Source organism: Hippoglossus hippoglossus, chromosome 11, assembly GCF_009819705.1.
Source record: "Hippoglossus hippoglossus isolate fHipHip1 chromosome 11, fHipHip1.pri, whole genome shotgun sequence".
Lineage (NCBI taxonomy): Eukaryota > Metazoa > Chordata > Actinopteri > Pleuronectiformes > Pleuronectidae > Hippoglossus > Hippoglossus hippoglossus.
The window spans coordinates 18,436,015-18,454,724 of NC_047161.1; the positions used below are offsets into that span (position 1 = coordinate 18,436,015).

The 18,710-nt window shown below is 42.3% G+C and overlaps 1 protein-coding gene across 4 annotated transcripts in view; it reads right to left on the minus strand.

Annotated features, from left to right (window-relative positions):
* hivep3a (HIVEP zinc finger 3a) overlaps positions 1–14,630 on the minus strand; it is a 40,919-nt gene extending 26,289 nt beyond the window's left edge. For 2 of the 4 annotated variants that reach the window (XM_034599978.1, XM_034599981.1), the window contains exons 1-2: positions 13,814–14,630; positions 8,422–8,582 (exon numbers count right to left, since the gene is read on the minus strand). The gene's annotated coding sequence lies outside the window, so the exon portion shown is untranslated. The remainder of the gene's footprint in view (positions 1–8,421; positions 8,583–13,813) is intronic. The other 2 variants (XM_034599982.1, XM_034599977.1) reach the window with 1 other exon arrangement.
* Between the last annotated feature and the right edge of the window lie 4,080 nt (positions 14,631–18,710).

The following is an 18,710-nucleotide window of genomic DNA, read 5'->3' on the forward strand; positions in this document are numbered from 1 at the left end:
GTCCCCACATCTAAGTTCGTCTGTGTCTGCGAGCGTTGGTGGTTTTAGGGTGTAAGTGTGGGTTTCGGTGTGAGCTCTGGCTGAAACAGTGACACTGTTTGCATACACTCATCACTATTAAAATGACAGAATCGTACTGCTAAAGGCTACACCTGTGGTCAGGTGAATTGCCTACATCTCTTACTTCTGCGTAAATCAACATTTCTGGGATTTGAACAATGAATTCTTGGAGAACGAAAGCAAACAAAAAGATCCATTCTTACTAACATAGTGAACTGGGAAAACTACCAGAACAGAATTAATGTGTAAGGTGTTGGATCCGACGTGGGATTCATTCAAAAACAATATCAGTTCTGTAAAAGGAAATTCCCTCCAACACTCTCTCCAAATCTTCATTACACGTAGCAGCTCCAGACTCTAAACTTGGTGAGATCCAGGGAGATTTGCTTCCCTAATTTCAGCCTCTTATCTCTTGTATTTCAATGCAGCTATTGTGAAAGATTATCAGCTTGTTTCATTTCGACTGCATCACATAGTGGGCATTGGGTTTCCAACTGCTGGACTGCTTGAATTTAAGCTGAGCACTTTCTTTAAATTGGCTTCTTTGCTTGGCTGTTACTGTATCTGCTGTCTTAGGTTAACTTGACTGCTTTGTTTGTGCTGTTTTCCTACCTAGGAATGTGTGAGCTAGGATTTTCTTTTCCCTCAGGTGTGAGATAGCTAGAACCAGTTCTAGTTGAGGTTGCTTTAATTGTATTCTAATTCTAGGGCTAAGTTCTGATTTACTTTCTACCTGTGAGGTAACTACCTGCAAGACAAACTTCACATCTGACTTTACTACCCAGCAATCCCTTGACTTCCTTGCTCTCACTGAGACTTGGATCACACCAGCACATCCACCCCTGCTGCTCTCTCCTCAGCATACCCTTTCACCCACACACCCAGACCCACTGGCACAGGTGGTGGTCCACTCATCACCCCCAAATGGAGATTTTCTCTCTACCCGCTGACACATTTTACTCCACTCTCTTTTGAATGCCGTGCTGTGAATGTAACTCATCCGGTACAATTCAATATTGTTGTCCTCTACCATCCACCAGGTCCTTTGCAAGTTCTTGGAGGAATTAGACGTCCTCCTCTCGAACATCCCTGAAAATGGCCCTCCACTTGTCCTTCTGAGTGACTTTAACATCCAGACAGAGAAGTCGTCTGACTTATTACTTTTACTTCCTTCGCTCTCTCGCTCACTCCTTCCCCAGCTATTCACAAAGCTGGCAACCACCTAGATCTCATATTCACCAGAAACTGCTCTACCTCCAACCTCACTGTAAAATCTCTTACTCTCTCTCACTCTCCCAATCTGACAACCCTATTACATCAACAGATTCTGTACTGTCCGTCACAACATCCACTTCCTCTCTCCCTCCTCTCTGGCCTAATCTGTTTGATCAGCCCTCCCTTCATTTTACTCTTTCTCACGCATACATCCTAACTCTGCCACAGATACTCTCCTCTCTACTCTGTCCTCCTCTCTCGACTCTTTCTGTCCTCTTACTTCACGGCAGGTGCGCAAGTCCTCCCCAGCTCCGTAGTTGTCTGACTCAGTGCGTGCCGACACTATGTCGGCAACAGAAAGGAAATGGTGGAAATCAAAACACACTGACGACCTGCTTACATAGCAATCTCTTCTCTCCTCCTTCTCTGCCTCTATTTCTGCAGCTAAAAGCTCTTTTTATCAGACAAAAGTCCTCATTCTCCAACCCCCAAAAAACTCTTCTCCATCTTTTCTATCCTCCTTGACCCCCCAGCCCCTCTCCTCCTTCCTCCCTTCCCCAAGCCACTGTGAAATTACCTTTCCATCAACCACATCTTCATCCCCTACTCTATTCTCTTTCACCCCCGTCTTCCAATCAAGTTCTTACTCTGGTAACCTCCACCCAACCACCTGCTCCCTTTACCCCATCCTTTCTCACATTTTCCAGGCTATTGCTCCCGACCTTCTTCCTTTTCTCACCCATCTTATCAACACTTCCTTATCAACTGGCTGTTTCCCTAACTCTCTTAAAGAGGCAAGAGTGAACCCTCTCTTCAAGAAACGAACCCTCAACCCGTCTGAAATAAACAACTACTCTTCTTCCTTTTCTTTCCAAAGCACTCAAGCGTGCTATCTTTAATCAACTCTCCTACTATCTTCCCCAGAACAACCTTCTTGGTCCTCACCAGTCTAGTTTCAAGGCAGGCTACTCAACTGAGACTGCCGTCCTTGCTGTCACTGAGTTTCTTCACACTGCTAGAGCAGCCTCTCTCTCGTCTGTGATCAACCTTCTGGACCTTTCTGCTGCGTTTGATACGGTGAACCACCAGATCCTTATTTCCTCCTTTCAGCATATGGGTGTCTCAGGCTCTGCACTCTCCCTGCTCACATCCTACCTCAAAGACCGTGCCTACAGGGTAACTTGGAGAGGATCTATGTCAGAACCTTGTCCACTCACTACTGGGGTCCCTCAAGGTTCCGTCCTGGCCCAGCTACTCTTTTCCCTGTACACCAACTCTCTTGGCTCAGTTATTCACTCACATGGATTTTCCTACCACAGCTACGCAGATGACACCCAACTAATTCTCTCTTTTCCTCAGTCTGAAATGCAGGTAGCAGCAAGAATCTCTGCCTGTCTAATTGACATCTCTCAGTGGATTTCCGGACACCACTTGAAAATCAACCTTGACAAGAGCGAGCTACCTTTCCTTCCAGGGAAGGGCAACATCAGGAGAGTATGTCCCCTTCTCACTCAGAAAGCACAGGTTCTGGTCCAGGCTCTCGTCATCTAACGCCTAGACTACTGCAACTCCCTCTTCAACCTACCTAAGTTCTCTCACACTACACCGCTCCTCCACTCCCTTCACTGGTTACCAGTGGCTGCCTGAAATCCCCTTAAAGACACTAGTACTTGCGTACCTTGCTGCGAACGGATCGGGCCCAGTCTACATTCAGGACATGGTTAAACCTTACACCCAGCCAGTCCACTCCACATCGGCCAATCTGCTTGCTGCTTCCTCACTGCGAGGGACACCTAGCCACTCAACAAAATCACGACTGTTTGCTGTCCTGGCTCAAAACGTTATATCAAACTTATACAGTGAAAGGTAGGCAGTTAGACGAGGTTGTGCACTTCTTGAGCCTCCGCTGCAACTTGGGTTGTAACTAGTGACTACACTTTCTGTTCATGGAATCTGCCCTAATTGCACGAACTTGGAGCCCAAAAGAGGTAATTACCACAAGTGGCTGCAGAGGTTGCTGTTGCTTGGCAAAAGTTACAAAGTGTTTCTTTAACTTGTCGTTAACATGTACAGGAAAGCTTTTCTCAACAGATCCTTCTCCACAACAACTAGGCAATTCCATCAACTGATGATGACTTTGTGGCACAGAAAATTCTAGATGAAGTTAGTTAGTAGACTGATCTATCAGACTTTCATCTGGTCTGTACCAAAAGTACTGAGCTTCCATACCCAGCTCAAGCAACAAGCTTCTAATGAGAGTGCTTTGGCTTGGTAAGAAGAGACATTGGCTGAGGTCAAGATGCCATCAAGATGTTTTGAACCAAATCACTCCTAATATCAGAGCAGTGAGCGTCCACGGTGCATCAGTGCATGAAAAGAGCCAGGGAGAGAAGCTAATGGAAACCAGTGAATAGCCGATAACAACCACATGCAAAGTCTTCACAGGAGCCTGAATGTGTACAGCGGGCACTAACTCTGCATGATGTGATATAACTCGGATGGATCAATAATAACACTGTTGAGCCTAATGCATCTGGCTGAGCTGTGCGCTGGGTTAAGCGGGATACAGAGTATAAAAGTACATCCCAGCCTGCATTCATTCCAAGCAGAAAAAAAAAAAAAAAAGTCGCTGACCTTTTGTGCATCCACTTCATTAAGACACACTTCATTTCGGGAAGCCAGGCATGCCAGTTTTTGCAGCGAACACAGCAAATCCATCCAATTTTTTTCTCAGTACTGTAAATGCAAATAATCGGCTTGGATCTCAAGGTGATGTAATGCAGGGAGAGAGCAGCCATATGTTCTCTTATTTCACCAACACTGAATTAACAGACAGGGATGAGGCAGTGATCCAAAGAGCCTGCCTGTCCAGGAATCTATATCCTCCACACATACAGACAAAGAGGAGCTATAGTGTTACTTGAGGCGATGATAATATTTTGACATAAACTCACGATTCAAAGCAGTGATTGAGACGTGGCTGCCAATGATACTCAGGTCCGCCTGCAGGTAGCTGCTGAGTCAGCAGTATCTCTGTGTGAATCTAGTAGTGGTGCAATCTTTATCGCAGGAGGATCATGAACAAAAGACATACTGTGGGACAAATCCAGAAAAATAGACACAACGGCTGTTACATAATACAAAAGCCTGCGGTCTAGTACTACATACAGTAGTCCTCTCTCTACTCAGATAAAATTGACCTTGATCCACAATGTTAATGTCAGCAGGAGTAAGCAGAGGAGAGGAGGCAACACTGAGGTGTGGACGTCACTGTGGTAAGTCTCCAGTAAGTGCATGTGTCCACACCATGCTAAAGTTACTTTAATCAATATCTTTACATCAACAGTGGATCAAATAGCTGTGTGTAATATGAAAGACACGTGCTAAGTGACCCACAGAGAATTATCAGCAACTCAGCAGTCAGCATCACTTCGCTGTTTTGGTTTCCTCTGACTCTTCTCATCCACCTCGTTTTCAGCAGCAGGCAGCTCTTTGCAGTGAACAGGTCTATCGCAAACATACTGTACACTACCTGACCAGACTACACACAGAGAGGCAGACACATAGACAGACAGAGGTAGACAAGCAGGTGAACATGTAGCAGCTGCTATAAGAGACAGATGCTTTTCCCAGGAATTGGTGGAGGCCAAAAAGGAGCTATAAGAAGAGTGAATATTCAACTTGCACTCATCAGCTGGAAACAAACAAGACTCTGAAAGACTTATACTGTTGCTTCATGTCTCCTGGGTGGGTAAGGACGCTACAAATTTCACCATGAGCTCTTTATACAGTCATATGTTGATGTGCTTACAGCTCATCATAACATAATAAGCTGCCTACATACCAGCCGCACTTATACTCCCACTTTCAAAAGGTTTCGTGTTTAAAATACATGGTAACAGGAAAAAAAGCCTGGTTTGGACCTATTTCACAGCATACATTTTACTTGTCACAGAAGGTAAAACACTGGTGTCAATAAAAACACAAAGGGCTCAGTGTGCTTGTGTGGGAAATAGACAGGGAGAGCAAGGCAAAGAGTGATGTCCTCCTGTTCTTTTTGATGCCATTTGGTCTCAACTTTGATAATAACAGTGGATCCTAATATGTAGCCTATATATCAGCACTTACTACAGGATGCTCACCTGCTGAAAAAAAATATCTATCTGCATACACAGGCAGATGGCATCTCCCCTCCTCCTACAACAAATTGCCTACTGGATATAACCTTTATGAAACCTATGATAACATGACATTAAATTATGTAAAAGAAATAGTAAAACATTAATTAATTTATGCGATGAATCTGATAAAAGATTTGTAATAATGTCTAATACAATTTTTACATAGCTTGAATTAAATGTTTTAAAGGAGCAGAGGCAGGGTTAGACATGAACAGGGGGACATTTTGTGGCTTATCTGCATGCATGTGTGTGTGTGCATTCACAAGGTGATTTGTGAATGAGAACTGCAGCTGACAGGCCTTCTGCCTGACAGGCTGCTCTCTCCACAGGGGTCACAGAAACAAGAGGCCCTTCCACCTCGCAGCGCAACCCAAGCTGGGTCCATACGCTTGCCTCCAGGGTCACTGACGGCATCCAACCCCTTCCAGCAGAGGGCTGCAGTGCGGCCAAAGGCAGAACAACTCGCAGTGAGCACGCACATGCTTTGATTCCCAGGCTCCCAGGCTCCCAGGCGCGCGCGCGCACACACACACACACACACACACACACACACACACACACACACACACACACACACACACACACACACACACACACACACACACACACACACACACACACACACACACACACACACACACACACACACACACACACACACACACGTGCAAGATTTTCCAGGGAAAAGCAAATGCGTGGGCAAGGATGTAAACACACACAGACACACACATGCAAGTGCGTCCTTTCATTAACAAGGATGAGAGTCAATTTCCTATCCCGTCGTCTTTGGCCGGTTGCTGGCAGGGAGGAAATCTGTTCGCTTATGGCAGTTTTGACATGTCAGCTTCTGCCTCTGTGGCTGGGGGAAGTCCTCCTGATTGATGACCAGGGCCCACCCTTGGGTCTCCCACTGCATGACTAGCTGGAATGTTGTTACCCTTATATAAGTGCAGTTGCGCGTGTGTGTGCGAATCGCATCCTATAAGTCGCATGTGACTGCTGGTTACGTGACACATCTTAAATCATAAACGCAAGGTTTTGCACAAGAAATCTATGATTTATGGCTGCAGGAGTCGCTTAAAGTGAAAATTGTTTTCCATGTTCGAGGCAAGGACATGGAGTTTGATGATATATTGCACTGGGAAGAGATCTGTTCGAATTAGAGGAATGCAAGTTCAGCATTGTGTACTGTAACCACTGTAAGAAATGGTATACAGTCATTTCCTACTTCCTACTTAAACTGCACATGGTGATCACAATTTGTACTGTGACATCCTGTACTGGCCTCTTAGGAGCAAGAGGATGCTCACAATCAAACTGACTCTGTTTACCAGTAGAAGAACCCTTTAGAGTTTATATATTAACTAGGACTGTGTATCAAAACACAAAACCTTTTGGTACCAACCAATATAGAATAACTGCAATAATTTATTTAAACTGTTAAATAAAAATAAAAATGAACAGTTAAAATTTGTTGGCAACAAATTGGATGATCAATTAACCATTTAAATAAAGTTAAAGATAAAGTTACAAAGCCAAAGACCAAAAGTAATCACTTCGACACCTTATCAAATGTGACTATTTTTCTTAATCCTGTAAACTGAATGCATTTGAGTTTTTGATTGCAAGTTTTCACTATTTTCTGTGAAGATGTTCCTCTAAAATTGTTTCCTCTAGCAATACAGATTGGGAGTAGCAGCTGGCAGCAGCACACGTGCTAATGTTTTGGTTACTGCAGCCGTGCACACCAGTACGTCAGGAGTGAAAGCAAGATAAAAGAGAAAATGACGACAGAAAATGTTAAGGAAAACTCGATCGACAGTGTTGCTGAAGAAGACACCTCAACGGACACAGCCCGAGGCTCAAAAGACGAGGACGATGTTAAAAAGGGTCAGAGGAATTCATAGAGTGGAGATATTTTGGCAAATTGCGTTGAAAGCATGTTCCCACAAAGACAGGTAATACCACTAATATTTTTTACCACCTGATGCAGAAATGACAGAAATAGTGATTTGATTTACATCGTGATATATCGATATCGACTGATATGGGGAAAAACATTTGAATAAAAACATCTCTAATTGTTTGACACCAAACTGATTAATGAAGAAATTAACATGCAAATTAGCCAGTAAAAACAATCATAAATTGCAGCCTTCCATCAAGTATTTGACACACTAAAGCACCAAAGAGTTTGAGCTATCTCAACTCTACTGGTAAAACCCAGAACACAGCAGTAAAAGATTTCAGACAATTAAGAACAACAGCTAATTGTTGGCCATGGTCAGATTTCTAATCTTATCAACATATGCTTTGATGGTTTGACTTAAAGGTTCATTGTGTAGAATTTAATGGCATCTGGTGGTGAAGTTGCATGTTGCAGGTGAACACCCCTCACCTCACCCTCTCCTTCCAAACTTGAAAGAGAACCTGTGGTAGCCTTCAGTTGTCATTAAAACTCAAAAGGTGTTTAGTTTCTCCAGTTTGGGCTGCTGTAAAAAACATGGCGGCCTCCGTAGAGAGGACCGACTCCTCTCGATTTAAATTAGAAGATAAAGAAAACAAAAAGTTGTACAATTTTGATGAAACACACTAGTGAAAACATCACTAGGATTAGTTTATATTCAATTTCTGCCAATAGATCCCTTTCACCTAAATCTTACAAACTTAACCTTTAAATAAAAAAATGTAAAACTAGTGACCAAGAAACTTAGAACATTTAAGAACTTTGGCTTCTTTTGTTGAATGAAGGCTTTTGTAGGAAATTATGTCCAAAATAAATGCCAGGATGTGCTTAAATTAAATTTGTTCATGTGACATGTTGACTGACCTCGTCTGAAGGCAAAGATGTTCTGAACACTCAAACTCAGTATGAAAAAAGCTTGTTGTCATAGAAAGAGCAGGATGTCATGATTGATAGGTGTGCTTTCACATTTTTAAATTGCTTGAGAGAGAAGACGCTTACCTTCTCTACCGATCAATGTCTGAAGAGGGAGCGTGATTGCTGGATTGTCATTTACAGAAAGTTAGTGACACTATCTGGAGCATCCCCACGTTTCAGTCAGACATCAAAAAGGTGTGGGTGATGGGATTTCAGACACTGTTCCAACATCCGACACTGACCCCCTAAGGATAATAGCAAAAATAAGTATTATTTAAGTACCAACATTTGAGTAACAGATTGACAAACTTTAAACAAATGATACAGAGCCCTAATTATGACATGATTGATATCTGAAGGAACTATTTAAGTCATTAAGACATTTTCACTTTGTCCTCAAAGGGGCTGCTTTGGCAAAGTTATGAAGGACGAAGACACATTTTCCCTCGGTAAACACATTTCCAATCCCTCACCACACTTTATGTTTCAGCGAGGGTTCCGACCGTATGTTTACTTGGCGAATTCTCCCTTTGCTAAGTGCCTGGAGAACATCAGTGAAGCTGCAGCGATACAAGTGCCCTCACATTTCACCTGCTACCGAGGACACTGTAATGACTGACACCTGAGGGATGAGGCACCCACCGGTGACTCCATAAGAACAAGCTGTATGAATATCAATGTTGTCCTTTTTCAGGCTCTGCTGCCCTTCACTGAACAGAGGGACCTTTGACAGGGCCTTTGCAAAATCCAAGAGAGTATGCAGTTTTATAATGCAGCAGCACGCTGTGGGACTTCAGGACACATTCGGAGACTCTGTGCAACGCATAAATGTTTATCATACCACCACTGTGTGTGTTACGAGCCGGGCAGAGTTAACTCTGAGACTGGTTACCCTTTGAGTCGTGTTGCTAATGCCCAGTGTCAAAAAAACACTTACACCATTCTGGCTCCAGTGGCAAACACAATGAAAGCCATTTGGGCTTCGGGCCTATCAGTGCCACAGTAAGGCCATTATGCTTCCACTTTAGCACCCATGAAACATTAAGCTCATTAGGGGGGAATTCTAACCTACAGGGATCCATAACAAACCAACAGGATTACAGTGTCCATAAAGGCTGTGATGATGGTTTTGTCCATGCTTGATATGCACAGAGCTTGGTAAATTGCTATGGATTAAAGTGCTGGCACACTGCATTTCAGCAGTTAATAATAATAATAATAATAATAATAATAATAATAATAATAATAATAATAATAATAATAATAATAATAATACATTATATTTCTAAAGCTCAACATGCTTTATAATCACATGAAAATAGATAGATTTAACATTAAAACAGTCTACAGGATAAAAAAAGGACCCAAAATGTTGATTATTATAAAACAAGATGAAAAATGTGTGAGATGGATAAGAAAAACTGCTTTCATGTATATTAATGTAGGGGTACAGAAGATGTGGAATCCAAGACAAATTGGGGATGGACTGCACTTAGGTAAAATAATGACCATCTTGAAATGTAGAAATAAACTTGTCTGCTGCAGTTTCTGCTGTGAATCACTGCTCTGCTCTTATTTATATTTGTACAACAGGTCGCACTGTTCCTGCTGCCCTCTCTTCTCTGTCTCTCTGCCACAAGCACAATGCATTATGGTAGATATTGCTTGGTTAATGACCATCGGTTGTACACTACTTTCACGATGCATTGTGGGAAACGATGAGTCCACTATATAGGGTAAAAAAAAATGTCACTAATCATTCGAACGTCACAATGAAAATGCGAACTCAGTATATAGTGATTAGTGAGTGATTAGATAATATGTTCAGATGTTTTTCTTCTTCTTTTAATTTCTGGCAGATTAGGCACAGGAAGTGCATTGCCGCCTCCTGCTGGCTAAAAATGATAACATTAGATTTTTGCAAGCAGCAATGATGTAGCCGGGGGAAAAGATCCAATCACAAGTGGTCATGGGAGACACATGAAGAGACACATTTTGCTCTCAGATGTGAACTGACACACTGAGAGCTGTCCTGTCATAACCCGATCACCCAGGACGCATTTTAATGTCACATCTGAACAGGACAGACCACAGCAGACTGGTACATGCTCATGTCTTTCACGCTTCCACACCTGCTTTATAACACCAGCTTTTTGCTATGAGATAACAGCACAATCCCAATGTCATCTTCAAGGTTATTTTGTCAGACTTCACAAAGCTCCTCCAGGACGACAGCAGACACTACACACGCACACAGAACACTACTCCTCACGTCGAGCTCACTGCTCTTGTGTTAAACTGCCCCCGAAATGTGTATATATTCATGTTACAACTGACAGATTTATGACGTAAGGAACGTGATCAGTTTCAAAAATGATGTCTAATGCTATCAAAGGGTACATGAGGTCAATGTTCCCCTCACCAGCAATCCTGCGACAACAAATGACAGTCACTGCCTCCTGCTCATCTTGCGGGTGAGTGATTGATGCAGGTACTAAGCATCACACCCCACTGCTGGAGCACACAGTCGTGGAGTGTTATGTCCCCTCTGTGCATCCTTCCTAAGGTGAAGGACAACACCGGGGAGAGGGAAAATGATAATACACGACCACACTCACAGATACTGGCTTTTTCCACAGGTCCTTTGGGGAAAGAAATTCCCCCGTCGAGGACGCAGTGTGACAACGGAATGACAAATATCTGACCCCGTCACTGCGCAGTGAGACAGCAGGACAACATAACACACAGAGCGGCAGCCTGGGGTTCGAGTTAAATGATGACAGCACTTCATGTGGTTCAACAATAAAGATTTTACTGTAAAACTGTCATAAGTCGCTTCACCCTGCACTAAGTCATTGTGTGCATCTGTTTCTCATTACTGCCTCCTGTCACCATGTTTCCCTTCAGATACAGAGAAGATGAGACTACACGGTAGGTGATCAATAAAAACTCAAAGCATGCTGATTGACCTATTAGTCATAAGGTAGAATTGTTTTTATAATCAAGCATTTTAATCCTTTACCAAGTAAAATTTGTTAAATTTACTCAAATATTATTTTGCCTAATATTTAAGATATATGAATTTTAACTGCATTAAAATGTTCCATTCATTTGGATTAGGCTTTTAAAGGTAAACTACGTTACTAAATGTATGTTATATATCTATGCAAGTTTGCATGAAACAAGTGAAACTGAGATTAGATGTGTTTAAAAGGCTTAATAACGAGGTTTACATTGCCTAAAATGCATACATCTTGAATATTAGGCTGAATATAGTTATAATATAGTATAAAGATTTGCTCCTTTTGTCTGTTTTTTATCATTGAAAACTGAACATAGGTCTTTAACTGTTGGTCAGAAAAAAAAACGGTCTGAAGAGGGCACCTTGGGTTCCAGGATCCCGTGATGCATTTTACTACAGATTTTTTATAGACTTACATTTTGTTTTTTTAAATGCTTCTGAAAATAACAATTGTTCCAGCGCCATGCTTGCCCCTCCCTCCCAAAGCTAGTAGCATGACAACATCCAAATTTATCACGCAGATTAAATATACACATCAAGAGTTATTGCTTAACTTCGTGCACAGACGTGTCGTGTGCGTTTAGAGAACACACGATGTTATAATAAACCAGTCTTGTTCACTTGAGGAGATGGAAAACACAAGTGTCCTATTGTGTGAAGTGTTTTGCAGCAGAGCAATGTTGCCAGCACCACAGCTGTCCTCAGATGCCCTCCAATCCAGCGCGCCTCATTGCAATGAGGAGAGTGTCAGCGCTGCAGAGTTGTAATGTTCACTCGGTCATTTCCTGCCTCTGTGTGGACACCGACTCATGCACACACATATTTATTCTTATACCATTTCAACTGGGACAGAAACAAAGATCGCCCCCCATGCCTAAATTTACTGTAGCATGATGGGACGTTAAAGCTTATCCACTTGGCCACGCCACCGACATCCAAATCAAGCCCCCAATTTAAGCCCAGTAGTGATTATGTAATGTTATCGGCGATTAGATCCCGCGGCCACAAATGAATAAGTAAATAAATAAATAAGCAGAATCCGCCCAGAACGGGACTGTTTCTCACGCATGATGTCATGTTGGCTGCGTTGCAGGCAGGTTACGCAGCGATGTCCGAGCAGCAGAGAGGCGGTGTGCAGCCACAGTGATGCTGCTGCTGCTGCTGGAGTACACGGCTTTCGCCTTCTGTTGCATGTGGTGGAGAAGAAAGGCGACGCCGAGTTCCTTTAAAGTAATCACTCATTTAAGACTAAATATGCTCCTGAGCCTGAGGCGTATACTAAAAAACAAGACGAACTGTATCTCCTGATGACTGAAGGTCAAGGTGTTCGTTCGGCATTGGCAAATTGAGTAAATGAGGACCTTTAGCTCTGTGATCTTCCACCGAACTTCAAGTAGACTACGCATGGTCGATATGAAATCGTCAAATAGAGGTAGTGTGAAAGCCGAGAAATAAAGCAACATTCGCTGTTAAAACGCACAGTCAGTCGTGTTCTTAACGTGGATGCACGCTTGCAGACGGGTGAGTAAATATAAAAGTGTCATTTTTTAAAAAGGACTCTGGTTTTCGTACAATCGGGTCGCAGGCATTGCGCTGATGTAGCCCAGTGCGATGCAACTAACAAAGCCAATAACCACAAGCCACTAGACAGGATACACACCTATGTGTGTGTGTGTGTGGGCGAATAAAAGCTTCCTTTGAGGGGTTTTAATGAGTGTAACAGGCGCTAGCTGCTGTTATATGAGACACAAAAACACCTGCAGCGCTGTTGTACGCAAACCACAGCGTTAACTGTGCGTGTGTAAAATCGATTAACAAATCACTGATGTAAAGTAGAAGCAGTTTTGCTACATAATGCAACATAGCGAGCCACACACACACACACACACACACACACACACACACACACACACACACACACACACACACACACACACACACACACACACACACACACACACACACACACACACTACTATCATCAGCGACAGGGCAAAATGAATATCAAAGCCTCCAAATACACATCGAAGCCCACACATACTCCTCTACACCTCTTTCAAAATAAAACAATTTTAGCTCTACCGCTAATGTTTCACTATTAAGTTAGGTTTTTTTAAACATCACCTCAGCTGCCTCCAGCAGCACCGTTACTCCGAACACAAGGCGAATCCACGACGTTTATTTTGAACCTGCAATCAACCCACTTCCTGTGTTGTTATGTCCCACTCTGGCTCACTTGCCGCAGCTCGCCGCCGCCGCCGCCTCCTCCCTCGCGCAGACAATGAATGGAGCCAGCCCCGTGGAGAGGAGACGGACGAGCCCCGGCACCGGGTTCAGGAGCCGCAACAGCGGTCCGACATGTCCGCGACGAGCCCAGCAGGGAGCGGGACGCGGGTCCCCTCAGCCCCGCTTAGCTACGTTAGCTGCATTTTGGGTTTTTTTTGGTTATCTTACCGTTCGTCCCAAGGAAAACACGCCTCGCAGGGAAACGGCCGTCCCGTCCCCTCGTGGGTAATGTCCCGGTAGAAACACCGCAGCTCGGCCCGCGGCGACGTGTCGGACAGCGGCTCACTGACACCGTGTGCGAGGGGACATCACCTGCAGGAGGAGGATGCTCAACTTCACTTCTGCTCTGCGGCCACCGCTCCGCCAGCTCCGTCAAACCTCCGCAGCTCCTGCCACCGCACACAGGAAACTCTCAAATGAAGCTGTCAAAATAAAAGCGCGGGAGGAACAAGCCTTGGGGGGGTCGACTGGATTGTAATGGAGATCGAATACGTGCGATCCTTTCATCGGGTCATCTTGTACAATAATATGCGGCTTAAACTGTTATTCGGCTGTCTTTGATCAGATCAGCGTCCTCTATTGATGGCTGCAGGTTACATTTCGGACCGGAAAACGCCGTGTTTAACTCTAGCAAGCTTGACAATGTCATCCTCAGCAAAACCTCATGCAACATATAAGTTAACAGTATTTATGATTATTTATCCTTACACTTCCAGCTGCTGGTATCTGGGGTCTCAGCCTGTCAGCTCTGCTCTGTCGCTGTACATTTATTTTGCTTCCATATAGGACAGCTGTTGCTGCAGGTGATGCCGTGACAGGTCCGGTCCCTGTGTCTGCTCCAGATGCTCTGCTCCAGATGCTCTGCAGGCAGCAGGGGATGGATCCTCCGGAAAGTTGTTGCAGTAATTTACCACCGCGCTATCTTCACCTCTGTCAATGTCATCACGTAAACACAAAACTGCATTTCCGGCCACAACTTTGTAAACATACTACTACTACTACTACTACTTATTATAATAATAATAATAATAATAATAATAATAATAATAATGAGTTTAGGTAGACATACATATAAAGAAGACAAATAAAACCAAAACACATCAAAGGCAATAACATTTAAAGCAAAAACAGCAGACTATATCATACAAAATTGAAAAACAACGAGAACAACTACATATAGAACATCATTTAAAATTAAAGGAAAATTGTAATATCATCAAAATAATAGGTAAAACAATCAATTCAAATCCATGCAGTAAAAGTAGGTTTTGAGAGATGATTTAAAAACAAACAGGGAATTTCAACTATTCCAGCCACTGAAATTTGATTTCAGTGGCTGGAATTATTTATTTTAAATTATCCTTTATGCAATGTTGACGAATCAAGAAAATGAATATATACGTAATGTTAATTAAAGACATGTGGGCAAGCGTCTACATTTTTTAAGTTTCTTTGCAATTATTCTGAAGGTCAAATTGCTGACATTCCGCTTTGTATTGGTCTAATTCATGTTAACTTGACTATTGCCAGCATCCAGCCACAGCTGGAGCGCGAGGCGAACACGCTGCTGCCTCAGAACCACGCGCACTACCGCGAGACCCCGCCCCCTTAGAGTAACATTAGAATATGAATATATAACCTGAGAATTTGTACGTAATTTAATGCTCCAGTAGGGCAAGTTTGTCCAATAAATTAACCATACAGTTAATAATAATAATAATAATGATAATAAGATATTATCATTACATTAGGTTCTCTATTGGCTCTCTATTCTTTATATCTGAATTTAAACGATGTCAGTGTATTTAATATATACTTGTTTTTTAGAGTCTATATACTATATTTATGAAACATCGGGAATAATAAGTAAAACACATTCTCAGAATTAAGAGAGTTGTGCTCATCCATTATTTATCAAATATTTGATTGTATAATTAATTTCTTGCCTGAAGCATTTTATTTTTAACAGTCAATCACGCCCTCATCCTACCACAGGAACACTGGATGTATCCTGACATTGTTTTGACCTCACACACTTGTACCTGTGATAACAAGTGTGACGTGAACCATCATACTGTTGTCTAATGAAGACCACTGGGGAGGCCCATTAAAAGCCTTTGCGTGTCAGGGCTCCCTTTAGCTTGTTTTTCCACCTGGGTTGCCAGGTGTTTGCAGCGAAGGAGGGGTGTTGTTGGTGGCTGTAATGAGGATGGAGAAGGTACCCACCCCCCACCCCTGGGCAGGGTCCAGAATACCAAAACACAACAGGCAGATGAGCGTGGTGAGCTCCCAATAACTGGCTTATGCAACTGATCAGAGACTCATTCCGGATTATGTAATGGCATTAAGCCAGGCTGCGGCTCATAGCTGGGCCAGGGACTACCACTGTCACTGTCAACACTGTGGGTCACATCACAACTTCAGCCTGGAATTATACTGTTTTTACACAGTGCGAGTGTGAGGAGACGGTGTGACGGTGCAGCAGGACTGTCAAGGTCACTGCGTCGGTGTCATTAGCCAATAAAAAGCAGTGTCTCCTCCATGCTAAAGCCGAATTTCTGCAGATAAAGTGGACCAACAGCAGATTACTGACATAACTGGTCCCTGTGCTAAACTAGCCTGCTTAGTGTTGTGTGTGTGTGTGTGTGTGTCAGGAAACCCATCAGCACAGAGGGAACACTGGCTCAGACTGCTTCCTATATGTATCCTGTTATAATAAAGTATAGATCAACTATAATATATCATTTATTGGATATTTACAATGTAAATTATTACAGAAATTATTCCAATAATATAATTTACTAATAAGCAAACAAGATCAGATTGTCATTTTCAAACCCAAGTATTTGCCTCTGTCACAAACAGCTTGTTCGACGTGAAATCTTTTTTAGTGTCTTGTCTTTCATTTTTTGATGATTACATATTTATCCTTTGTGTTTTTTTGTAAAATTGTAGAACGTGTCAATGTAATTACAATTTTTAATATGTCTATAAGGTAAGACATAAAAAACAATAAAATATGGTTTAATTAACCAAAGGACAACAAAGATGAAAAACTACAGATCCACTAAGTGAGATTGTTTTTTAAAGACATTGAGATCTTTGAAACATGTTTTTTAATAATTTAAAGGACTTAGTATAACGTTGGGTTTCATATCTTTACAGTTCAATAGGCAGTAAATGTTTTAAATATAAACACCTTTGGGTACCATTTACACTCAAAAGCTCAACTCTTGCACTTTGTCAGGATCTATAATTTGTCTGATTTCAGTACTGTTCTGTTGTAATCACTGCATATAAGGATGTGACATCATCTTTTTCCCGATTGAGCCGCACCCTATACACTACCTCAGATATGTCTGGTCTTTCTCACTGTTTTACTGATGTCTTTTTCCAGATGGGACAAAAACAACAGAGCTGACCACAGCTGTGTAGGCAGGAGAAAAGGACAACTCAACTATTCCGCCCATCAGATTCAGAGTTACCAGGCGTTCGGGTGTTTGATTACAAATGTGAGAAAAGTTGAATGCAGCCTTTTTTGCGACTCCAGATGACGCTGCATCAAATCTGAATAACTGACCAGAGTTGATGTCACTTGAGTCGGCGTCAATCGAAGCTGAAGCATAGCCTGTATTAAAGATGGACGCACCACCTTTTACTGCCACTAGCTGAAATATCCCTCATACAAACGCCACCACCTTGTGCATTTGGAGCCAGAGTCTGTGCAGTAGTGATCAGGAGATTCACGCACACCAAGAGTCGGTCTCAGCTGTTAATCGTGCTGTTTCACCCTGTTTTTAGAGCATCAAATAACTAAATCTTTCAAGAAAGGTTAACACTTGAAAAGACGTCAGTCTGATAAGAACTAACTACAATGACAGAAACCACCTTTGAGAAAAATGTATTAGACGTGTACTTTGATTCGTTAAGTTTGGTCTCTGTCCCATCCGAGAACATGGAGGCGAGGTTTATGACTTATACCCTAGCCGGGCCACCAGGTGGTGATCGAGATGCTTTAGCTTCACCTTTGGGGAGCTGTCATGTAATCCATCCTTATACACAGTATATGGGCTGAAGGCTACAAGAGTTAGAGTTTACCAGACCTATGCAAGCACATTCTCCACTCTGGTGGAGGGTAGATGCTCAAAGCTGCCATCTCACTTCTGCATTTCCAACAAAAAGCATCTTATATTAATACAGTCAATTCATTCTCATTCATCTAACAATGTTAAAAGTGTGATGACAGCACTTAAATCTTTAGTGTTTCTTTGGCCAATGAGAAAAAAAACAAACATAGCAACCCACTATCAGCAATAATCGATAAGCGCAAAACAACTACATCCTAAACAGGGACCTGAACAAGAAGACATTAAAATTCAGACTGCTCATCAAGCTCAAGGTTAAAACTTAAAAAAATGAACCCCTAATGATGTCAGGGTTATTTCTGCCTTAGGCTTTGAAACTTGTAATTATTTGAAGAAAGACTGCACAATGAACTTGAGATGAATAGTTAGACAGAAGTTAGCATTCACCAAGTGGCGAGGGTCTAGAGAAAAGATACTTTTCGCTGCATTATGGGAAATGTAGGATCTCGTATTTTTGGAGCTTGATCCATATGTTTCTGTTAATTTTAGTTTGTGTGAGTGTGAGTGTCAGCTGTATGGAAGAGGAATAATAATAATTTATTAGTAAATATTAAGTGATTTTTATTTGGTGCATTGGAACTATTGCACGTGCATTTCAGTCATCTGTCCATTATACAAATAACCACAAAGTATATCTGATGCACAGATGGATGAGTTATCCAGGGTTGTAATGATTGATAATGCAGTTAAAGTGGTTGTATTTGACATATAGAAGTCAAAGACGGTATCCAATGAGTGAATAATGATTCTGTTACTGCTGTGTGGGTCAGAATGTGCACAGTAATGTTGCCAATATAGCGTCTGGGATTTGTTACCAGATGTCTAAGCACGACTTCAGAGACCGCTCATTTCCCCAACACAAGCCTTGAATGAATATTGTTAAGTATAATGAAGTGTTGTGTTCAGGCCCCTGCTCATGC